Source organism: Zootoca vivipara, chromosome 1, assembly GCF_963506605.1.
Source record: "Zootoca vivipara chromosome 1, rZooViv1.1, whole genome shotgun sequence".
NCBI lineage: Eukaryota > Metazoa > Chordata > Lepidosauria > Squamata > Lacertidae > Zootoca > Zootoca vivipara.
The window spans coordinates 122,463,039-122,471,914 of record NC_083276.1 but is presented as its reverse complement, the minus strand read 5'-3'; positions in this window follow the sequence as shown (position 1 = coordinate 122,471,914).

The following is an 8,876-nucleotide window of genomic DNA, read 5'->3' as shown; positions in this document are numbered from 1 at the left end:
CTCAAATACAAGGCTGCAGTGACGCCTTTGCATTTTGAGAACATGCCTTCAAATTATCGATACCGTACGTGGGCTGGGTGTAACCTTGGGAATCTTACACGTTGGTTCTTGCAACCTTTTTAATAATTAGCTTGATTACAGTCTTTTGATTCTAATGAGATCATTTACCTTCTCCTGAGTAATAGATGTGTTGAGAACTGGTTTTCACAAAGGACCTGGAGCCAGAAATTGCCTCACTCGTGTGTAGGTTAGCTACTTTTATTTTCCCAGGCTGGGCTTTCCGTACCTTTGAGAGGCATGTGTGAGAGGCAGAAATTCTTCAGCGCAGAAATTCCTGCCTGCACTCAGGCAGTAGATAGGAGCCGTACGGGAGGGAAAAAGAAGAAGAAGATGTCATTTTGCTTGTTGAGAAAGTGCAATGCAAAGGATCATGGGAAATCAATGCAGTGGTGGCACCAGTAAAAAATATTTGGGGCGAAGAGACAGAAGGAGGAAAGTGCATTTCTGGAGGTGGACCAAACATGTTAGATCAGAAGTGTTTTGACCTGAGTGGAACACCTCCTTAAACTCTGATAACATGTCTTACTTGCCTGGATAATGGGTAGAAGTGGATAGGGGTGTAGAAACTGCCCTACTTGATTAAAGTTAGAATTTACATTCATTGCTCCACCCACATTTGTCTCTGGCCACAGCCCCCACTGCCATGCCCACCACAAAGAGGTTGCCTAGAGAGTTCCACCCCTACTTGTGTTGGATATTTGACAGATAAACGAACAATATAATTCACATCAACACTCCCAACTTAAACATGTTTCTGTCCTGTTCGTCTTGATGGAGTTAACTCTCAGGTAAGCACACTTAGGAATTCAGCCTTATTTTAATTTCCAATTTGTGATTCAGTTATAATTTCCCGGTGCTAACAGAGTCCTCCCCTTACCCTGCTCCCATTTACCATAACTAGTGAATAATACATACACAGAACCTCTATCTCATGTCAGGAGTATCCAGTGATTGGAAGCAGGGCAGTAGCATGGGAGGGAGACTTCACCCTTGGAGCCCCCGGCTCCTCTCTCTTGCCCTCATTTTGATGGCCCCTTTGGATCTATGGGCTAAATACCAGTTATTTTACTGGTAATTGCTTGCCCTCCCTCCATCTCTCCAATACATTACAGGTCCCTTCAAAAAGCTACCTTAGGGCAAAACACATTTCCGAGCACAGTTCAAAGTGTTGGTGCTGACCTTTAAAGCCCTAAACAGCCTCGGTTCAATATACCTGAAGGAGCATCTCCACCCCCATCGTTCAACCCAGACACTGAGGTCCAGCGCCGAGGGTCTTTTGGCGGTTCCCTCACTGCGAGAACCAGGCAGAGGGCCTTCTCAGTAGTGGTGCCTGCCCTGTGGAATGCCCTCCCATCAGATGTCAAGGAAATAAACAACTATCTTATGTTTAGAAGCATACCTGCCAAGTCTCTCGCGGAGAAATCCGGGATCAGCAGCTGCGCGACACCGGAAGTTGTGTAGACGCAACTTCCAATGTCGCTTTACCCATCAATGGGCACCAAAAATGGCTGGCGCTAGTGCCAGAAGTCGCGTCTATACATGTCCGGAAGTCCGTAGACGCAACTTCCAGTGTCGCTTTGCCCATCTATGGGTACCAAAAATGGCCGGCGCCGGAAGTCGCATCTACGCATGTCCGGACTTGCGTAGACCCAACTTCCAGTGCCAGCGCCGGCCATTTTCGGTGCCGATCGATGGCCAAAGCAACACCGGAAGTTGCGCCTACGCACTTCCGGCGCCAGTGCTGGTCATTTTCTGGTGCCCATAGATGGGCAAAGCGACACCAGAAAAATGGCTCCCGACAGGAGCCAAAATAAGGGAGATTAATGGGAGAGGAGCTGAAACAGGAGACCGCTGGGAAATGGTAAGGAAAAACAGGGGTTTCCCGGGAAATTCGGGGTACTTGGCAGCTATGTTTAGAAGACATCTGAAGACAGCCCTGCTTAGTGAAGTTTTTTTAATGACTGGTGTTTTGATGTATTTTAATTTTCTGTTGGGAGCCTCCCAGAGTGGCTGGGGAAACCCAGCCAGATGGGTGAGGTATAAATGAATTATTATTAGTATTATTATTATTAGGCTGAATACCGACTGTGTCCGGGAAGTTCCAGACATATGGCAACCCTAACATATGACACAGCTGTTGTGCATGCGCAGATAACAGCCTTGTGAATAGGTGTTGTTAGTGGGGGTCTAGGAGTAAGGAAACCAAACAGGTAATGCACATGAAACGAAGACATCCACACCCTTTCTTGGATGCATACAACAATGTTTAAAAGAGACTTGAAACGCAGTGTGGCAGGGGATAGACAGGGACAGGACAACCTCATTCTGTTATAACCTGATCATGTGTGCATAGCCTGATTGAAAGAGTTGTATTCCTGTTTTACAGGACTGAGACATAATGTCTCTCATCAATAACCACCTACTGTCCAAGACGGGATCATTCCCACTCTTTCCAGCCTTCAGGTGTGAATGCGATTGCTAACAAAACCATAATAACACCAGCGACACTCAACAGAGAGGTATCTTTGCGGGGGGCGGCAGGGGGGGCGACAACTCTAAAGGGGAGGGAGGAAACTCTCAAAACAACCCCAACGGGATCTGAGTGTGTTTAGTGGCCATGGAGTGCTTCATGACTGTGTGGAAGAGGAAATGAAGAACCAGGTCGGAAGGGAGATGGATGGAACAGGATATTTGGAAGACATCGTTGGCAGCTGGATGCAACAGGAACGCTCCACTGTAAGATTCGACTGCAGGTCCCACTGGGGAATCAGCTACATTTGCAAAGATAAAGCGCTTTATATGCGTTCAAACCCTGTGACACCAGATGGCGCTGTGGAGTCCCTTCTTTCGCCAACAGGATTTCCCTGCATGAAGTTTACAACGCATTTAACTGAATCGTTTTTTTTGTTGATGATGTGTCTAGGTCCAGCCTTGGGTAAACTAAAGACAGACCCTCTGCAGCAGCTAAGGATATGAGTTAGAAAGCCCACCCTTCAAATCTCAGCCATCAATTCATTCTTTTGGGCTGCACACAGACCCTATGTTCAGGGGTGCCAACTTGAACAGAATAGTGGTATGGCCCAGATAAGCCCAGCCCCCCCCCCATAATCGATCATGTGGCATGGTGCACACATACTATTTGAATGGCAATGGACCCATCAACCTTTGGGGCCCCTAACCCTCTCAAATATTTTATTGGGGGGGCAAAGTCCCCTCAGCCCCTAGGAGTGGGCTCCTATGCCTGTTTAAAGTACATTTAAATCAAACATGACTCTCCCGGAAGGCTAGAGTTCCTAGAATTCTTTGAGGGAAAGCCACATGCTTTGAATGCAGTGAAGATCAGAGAGACTTGGAAATACGTGTAGGTATCAATGGAAAATTATGGAGAACTGTACTGACTATGCTGACGCATAGAATTGACTAAACAATGATCCCTTTTATTGATATTTTCATTTCTGGCTGGTGTTTCTTTGATTGATTCGTGTTTTGTCCTTCCCACGTATGCTGTGTTGTTGTTCTTGTTTTATCGGTGTATTTTATACATTCTGCAAAATCTAATAAACACATTTTTTTAAAAAACGGTAGAGGCCTGGGTTTCATATGGCCACTGGGAACCGTGATTTCTCAGCTCCAGCCCTCAAGCTGCAACGTGGAGGACAATAATACTGATCGCACAAGGCTGGGGGTCAGGCTTTCCAAAGCAAAGGATGCGAAGCACTCCGAAAGCTCTGGAGCAATGTATAAAAGCTAATGTTTATTATCATTGTAAACATTAGACCAACTGCTACCTTAAGTACAGTTGTGGGCCCACACCAGCCAGCTTCTGCTTGAGTAAGTACTGAATTAAGGCATTCATAGCTCCTGCAAATAATATATGCATTATACATAACATAGGCAGCCCTATCAGGCAAAAGTAGCACAGCACAGAGATTTGGCTTAGAGGGAGGCCAGATGGTGAGGCGACTTGTGAGAATGTGGTTGCGCAGCTCGTACTGCAGCTGAGGCAGGTTTCAACATCTGGGGGAAAGTAACTTAAATGAAATATGCACAAGCACACTGAGCCAAACACTAATGATAAGCCATGGGGTTCTCGCACAAAATTAAATAAGGAGACGGACCTACCAGGGAAATGCTGACCCTTCAAAATGTTCTGAAAAAGCCCCCCTTTCTTGCATCTATTTGTGATGCATCACAGCGGGTGAAGATGGTGGCATAACAGAGCTCAGTCATTTTTTAAAAGACCTATAACAGCATGCCAGGGAGCCAAAAGGTCCCCTCCCCGTTGCCCACAAGTTGCACCAGCTCCTCCAGAGTGAACACGGTTTTGAAGGGCACAATGGGGTAGCCAATTCTGATTTTAGCAAGTCTGAATGAGGCAACTGGAAAACATGTTGCTCACCTTGTCTACCCCTTTCTTCTCTGTTTCACTGGATCCAGGTGAGGCAGTGAAGCTCCCTGAACCAAATATCTGAATGTAGTGATGATATTATTATTATTATTATTATTATTATTATTATTATTATTATTATTATTATTTATTATGCTACCCATCTTACTGGGTTGCCCCAGCCACTTTGGGTGGCTCCCAACAGAATATTAAAAATACAATAAAACATCAAACATTTAAAAACTTCCCCATACCGTGGTACCTCGGGTTACAGATGCTTCAGGTTACAGACTCCGCTAACCCAGAAATAGTACCTCGGGTTAAGAACTTTGCTTTAGGATAAGAACAGAAATTGTGTGGCAGCGGCGCAGCAGCAGCGGGAGGCCCCATTAGCTAAAGTGGTACCTCAGGTTAAGAATAGTTTCAGGTTAAGAGTGGACCTCCAGAACAAATGAAGTTCTTAACCCGAGGTACCACTGTACAGGGCTGGCCTTCAGATGTCTTCTGAAAGTCAAATATTTATTTATTTCCTTGACATCTTGTTGCAATTTATTACAATCTGATGGGAGGGGGGGCGTTCCACGGGGTGGGCGCCACTACTGAGAAGGCCCTTTGCCTGGTTCCCTGGAACTCCACTTCTTGCAATGAGGGAACTGCCAGAAGGCCCTTGGACCTGGACCTCAGTGTCTGGATGATGGGGGTATACCTTCTGGATGATGGGGGTATACCTTCAGGTATACAGAGCTGAAGTTGCCAAGGGCTTTAAAGGTGAATGAAAGACAATTCATATCAGGGCAAGAGATGGATAATGTTTGGGCTGGTGGTCCACCACCCAGAGAGGCAGTGGGTAGGCCTCCCAGCTGAGGGTCACATCCTGTCTCCTAAATGTCGCAGACTGAGAATGCTCTGGATCCAATCTGGTCACCAAAGTGGTGGCTGTAACCAAGAGTACCTTTTATTGGTGCAGCGGCTGCAATCCTTCCTGAAAAATAAGGACCGTGCTTCTGTTCTGCATCTCCAGATAACTTCTGGAGATACCCTGAAACTTCAGCTGGGGATAATACAGGTGCATTTGGCTGTTGAGTGTATACAACATTGCCTCCATCTATTCTAAAGTGTAAAAAGGCCCTGATTCAGAGTTGTAACATTTGTAGTATTCTCCCAGCGGGTGGATTAACCCCATCCCTGTGCCTGGGAAGCCCCCAATCCTCCAGGTATCAATAGGTGTTCTGCTTTAAGCAACCCCCCAAAAATATTTTAAGTGGAGAAAAAAAAGAGACAGAAGGGTGGAAACTAGGCGTTCAAAGAGACTCTTACGCTGAAAGACCCTGGCTGCTGATTAAGAGTCTTTAATGCAGAGGCATCACAACCCCTGAATGGAAAGAAAAAGGACCCTGGCACCTTGAATAGCCTCACTAAGCTCCCTTCTTTTAAGCTTAACAGTAGAAATATGCAGGTCCCTTTGTGTTGTGTAAAGACTTTTAGACAGAGGAAAATAGAGCTGATGCTCAAAGGAGAAAGCTTATGGATTTTGTCAGAGTTAATCTTGGTGGAAGGAATGGGAGATTACCTGGCAGGGGAGGGGGACAGGATGTGCTGGAAACTTTGCTAGCCAGCAACAGTTCAGCAAAGGAATGGGCAGCTTTTATTAATTCATGGCAAGGCAAACCCTGCTATAACAACAACAACAACAACAACAACAACAACAACAACAACAACAACAACATATTTAAACCCCGCCCATCTGGCTGGCTTTCCCTAGCCGCTCTATGAGGCTCCCAACAGAATATTAAAAACACGATCAAACATCAAATAGGAAAAACCTTCCTTTACAGGGAGTCAGATAAGTTGTTCATTTCCTTGACATCTGATGGGAGGGCGTTCCACAGGGTGGGCGCCACTACCGAGAAGGCCCTCTGCCTGGTTCCCTGTAACCTCACTTCTTGCAGGGAGGGAACTGCAAGAAGGCCCTCAGAGCTGGACCTCAGTATGAAGGGGTATGAAGCTTGTGACTTCAGGTAAAGCAGATCCTTGTGAAACTGCTATGTTGGGAAATGCGTATTTGGGATTTAGATGTGAACACCTTTAGTCCTTGTCACATGTTTATAACATGTATTTGTTTATAAAGCTATTTGTATACTGCAGTTTCATGAAAATAGCAACCCCACAGAACCCATGGAGCCTAGGGTAGGCATAGGTAAACAACTCCCATGATCCCTAGCTAACAGGGCCAGTGGTCAGGGATCATGGGAGTGGTAGTTCCAAAACATCTGGAGAGCCAAGGTTGCCTATGCCTGGCCTAGGGCTTGCTGATCAGAAGGTTGGCGGTTTGAATTCCTGTGACGGGGTAAGCTCCCGTTGCTCGGTCCCTGCTCCTGCCCACCTAGCAGTTCGAAAGCAGGTCAAAGTGCAAGTAGATAAATAGGTACCGCTCTGGGGGGAAGGTAAACGGCGTTTCCGTGCGCTGCTCTGGTTTGCCAGAAGTGACTTAGTCATGCTGGCCACATGACCTGGAAGCTGTACGCCGGTTCCCTCGGCCTAGAGAGCGAGATGAGCGGCGCAACCCCAGAGTCGTCCACGAGTGGACCTAACGGTCAGGGGTCCCTTTACCCTTTACCTTTAAACTACAATAGAAAAGCCACACAAAACTGCCAAACAGATTGCTGGTTGACTATTATGGGAAATGTTTATTTCTTAATTGTCTGCATAAGCCTGGTGGGGAAGAAGTTTCCAGTGGATGTCTGAATGTTAGTACAGAGGGCACCAGCTGAGCTTTCAACAAGGGTGGACCAACAACTCTGAAGGCTGGGTTTGGGGTTTATGGCAAATGAACATCACCAACTGGGCATGGCAAGGGGGCAACCAGTGATGTTGTTGGTTGAGCTGGTATATAAGGGTTCAGACAGCCCTGTAAGGTATGCTTGATCTATGAAGTTGTTCCGGGATTCATAAATTGATAAAAAGACTTTGAACTTGGCAGAGCAGCCAGTGCGGGTTTTTTTAATTTAAAAAAATAATGTCACATGTTCTGCTGAATACATGCAGCCTGATGAATTTTTTTGAAAAACTTAAAAAGCTTGCTCCCTGTCTTGTGACATTTCAGTTGGTCCTGAACTACCCAGTTGTGGATTGCTGGAATTCGTCTAATGCTGCAAGGCTATTTGCAGTACGGTTTGTATTCCTCTTGGAGGGGGGCGGTCACTGATGTATGGCCAAAAAAGAGGGCAAAATAAGACACACAGATTTGTACAAAGTGTGCATAAGCTAGTTTATAGGTATAGATTCCAGTTTAGAAGCAATTACCGTAGTACATTTAACTGTTGTGCATCTCACAGAGCTACAATTCCCAGCACCTTTAACAAAAGACAATTCCCAGGATTTGGTGTGTGTGTGTGTGTGTGTGTGTGTGTGTGTGTGTGTGTGCATGTAGCTGAAGTTCCATGGGTTTCTACTACATCCCAAACTAAGATTAGAGACTGGCCTCAAAACCCTGGGAGAAAAGGCAAGGTAGTATTATGTATTTTTCAAGCTTTTTCACCTTTATGAAACCAGGATGACGATGAAGTTCTAGTAGCCAACCCCTGAAACACCCCCATTTGAACTCCTTCTGAGTTACAAGGCAAGGTGCAGCAACTCAAAGAAAAGCAGTGCAGAGAAGGCAACAACAACAACAACAACAACAACAACAACAACCCCCATCCCCCTGAGTCAATTTGGGTTCAACAGAAAAATATCCTTCTTGGCTTCAGGTTAGGCAACCACCTGCCTTTGCACTGTCAGCTTAAAAATGCTGGGTGGGATATTCCTTTTGCTCGATGTGATAAGGGTACCACTGGAAAGATAATTTATTTTATCAGGTCTGTCCAAAGCCTACGGTAGTTCTCAATCTGTACCATTATAAGGGTCTTCTCTGGACTTCCATTGGCAGTACGAAATGGTGCAGTCCAAACGCAGGGTTGAGCTAGGTAACCTGTCATCCATCTGTCTCAAGAGACAATGGGGTGTGTCTCTGGTGGTGAAGTCAAACTGGAGAATCACAGCACCTGCTGTAGATTCAGAGAATGGTAACTCATAACTGATGGCTCTGTCATTGATTTTGCTGTGTTAGCATCACTGAAGTGACCTCTTTGGGGCGCAAACCTGGGCAGTGTGTATGGCGGTCCTGGGCTGCCAAATGACAAGATTCCCCTCTCGGCCTCGCTGATGTGGTCCAAAGGAAAGCAGAGCAAAAGCATTTGGCACCAACTTGGTTGCAGGAGTTGCTGGAAGGAGGCGTACAAGGTGCTATCCAACCATCTTAGGGACTCCACTCTGGAATTGTGTAGGGTTTACTGCTTAACCTTTTCTTCTCCAAAGATGTCCTGCAGGGCAGCAAGGATCTAAGTACTGTACTACTTATAAATGAGCCTCTTTTTGGGTCATAATTATT